Below are 2,781 nucleotides of genomic sequence, written 5' to 3' on the forward strand. Positions count from 1 at the left end.
GTCGCGGTCCCTTTAAATGATAATAAATAATGAAAGGAAGGGGGAATAGTACTGAGGGACGCTCCGCCCCCTGCTTAAGGGACCGTGCGCAAAGTGCACGCCTCAGCCCTGGTCGCAAAGGCAGCGCACGGGTGGGCGGGGCTGCTAGTGTTCCTTGGACAGTGATTGGAGAGGTTAGGGGGTCCCCACCACACTTCTGAGCCTAAGGTGACCTGGGTTCCCAGTCGTCTCCTCATTTTACCCGGAACGTGAGATGGATCAGCTAAGTGGGCTTGGTTCCTTCCTTCACACTTCCCAAACCCATCCAGCCTCAGTTCCCAAGCTGTGAAATGGACCCCTAAAGTGGGGAGGGACTGGGCTGCGGGGACTGGATGAGGGCCTCCCATGTGGGAAAGTGAGAACCCTGATGACCCGCCTAGGAACCAGGGACAGCGGGGACCATCCTATGAAGGGGGATGCAGGGCCCATTTCTGCTTACCTGGTGCCCGGCTCCATCTTGTGCAGGCCTCTGGGGCCCCGTTTTGCAGGAAGAGAAACTGAGGCACCGTGTGAGCTCAGTTAGGGGATGATGCCACCTCTGTGGCTAATGCCACTACTCTGAAGAGCCCTGCCCCACTCCTGCAAAGTCCTATGGATGGTGTCAGGTCCCTAGTTAGAGACTCGGGCAGTCCTCCTTCAAGACCAATTTTAGGGGGTCCTACCATGCAACTCTGAGGTGGGCAACTACTCCCCCACTCTCTAGGAATCCCAAGTCTGTCGAGGTGCAGGTGGCTTTGGTTGGCACACTCTTCAGTAACTCAAGGCTTGGAACCTGGGCTCAGGTAGGTCATCTCTGCAGGTGGCTTCAGGCCCCAGGGTGAAGCCCAGGTTTGCACCAGGCCCCTTCCACCCCCCAGCACAGCGTAGGCAAAAAACAAACAAAAGCTTGCAACCCATCAGAGCTAAACTTCCTGTCCCATAGGGTGGGCAGTTTGGAAAGATGCCTAGGGGATAGGGGAGCATCTGATCCCACCTCAGATCCTTCCCACTGAAGGCAGAGCTCACAGTTGCCTCCACCTTCTTTTAGCTCAGAGAGGGAGCTTGGAATTGACACAGCCCGGTCTATTGCATGCAGAATCTGTGAAATGGTTTCACGTACCCCAAGTTCATAAAAGTTTTGTTTTGAGACAGGGACTCCCTGTAGCCCCAGCTGGCCTAGAACTCACTATGTAGACCAGGCTGGCCTTGAACTCACAGAAATTCGCCTGCCTCTGCCTCCCAAGTGCTGGGATTAAAGCCACCACACTGGGCTGACAATATTTCTTTTCTTAAATTGTATTTATTTTATTTCTATTTTCTCTGTGTATGAGTGTATTGCCTGCATGTGGCATATGGATGTAAGCAAGCACACCCATGTCCTGTGGCATGGATGTCAGAAGGGAAGCGGATCCCCTGGAACTGGAGTTACAGGATGATTGTTAGCCACCATGTGGGTGCTGGGAGTTGAACCCAGGTCCTCTGCAAGAGAAGTCAGTGCTCTTAACCGTTGAGCCATCTCTCCAGCCCCCATATTTCTCAAGTAATTAAATTTTATTTATTGGTGTGCTTGTGTGCCTGATGTGTGTGTTGCAGGGGAAGGGGGGAGGGAAGAAGGCTGCCATGTGAAAGTACGGAGTCAGTTCTCTCCTTCTACCTTTATGTGGGTTCTGGAACTCAGATCATTAATGGCTTGTGCACCAAGCACTTTTACCCAGTGAGCCATCTTGTCGGCCCCTAAAATAATATTTTTTCATAGAAAATATTGGCAAGCCTGGTGTGGTTGCACAGGCCTTTAATCCTAGCACTTAGAAGGCAGAGGCAGGCGGATCGACCTAGCCTGGGCTACATAGTGAATTCCAAAGTATCTGGGACTACAGGGAGATCCTGTCTCAAAAAAAAAAAGGCTCTAGAAATTCACAGTACATATCTACTGGTCCCTTTTAACGTCAGAGACATTTATAGCGGGGTCCACACAACTCAAAAGAAACATTTCATGGTTTTCAAAGAGCAGGGTTGACTCTTGGGGTGCGCGCGCCACCTTCCGGGCGCCGCCCTCACTGCAGCCTGTAAGGCTTCGTGGGGGCGTGGCTAAAACTTAGTGGGCGGGGCTCCTCAGCCAATAGGCTAACCAAGCACCAGTGGCGCCAGGTGGAGCCGCTGCACCTGAAAGGCGAAATATCCAGGCTATTAGACTTGGGGAAACTGAGGCTGGAAAGATTATTTTCTTCTTCACAGTTTTTTTTTTTCAAATACGCTGGCAATGTGTAGCCCACGTTGGCTTTACATTCACGATTCTTCTGCCTCAGTTTACCACCAGGCTGAAATTACATGCAAATGGGCACCACACCTGGAAATGTGATTTTTAAAATTTTCTTTAAAAATGTTTTATTTGGGGCTGGGGAGATGGCTTAGCGGTTAAGAACGCTGGTTCTTGCAGAAGACAGGGGTTCAAATCCCAGCACCCACATAGCAGCTAACAACTGTCCATAACTCCAGTTCCAGGGGATCCAATAACCTCTTCCGTCCTCTGCGGGCATTGCATGACACGGGTGCAGGCAACACACGCATATACATAAAACTTTGAAAAATGTTTTATTATTTTATGTGTATGTGTGTATTGCTTGCATGTATCCACAATTACACTCATGTCATGCAATGCTGTGAGTTCAGAGTCAAAACTGAAGTTACAGACAGTTGTTAGCTGCCATGTAGGTGCTGGGAATCAAACTCAGGTCCTCTGTAAGAGCAGTCAGTACTTTTTTT

Source organism: Nannospalax galili, unplaced genomic scaffold (genome assembly GCF_000622305.1).
Source record: "Nannospalax galili isolate Female #2095 unplaced genomic scaffold, S.galili_v1.0 scaffold77, whole genome shotgun sequence".
NCBI lineage: Eukaryota > Metazoa > Chordata > Mammalia > Rodentia > Spalacidae > Nannospalax > Nannospalax galili.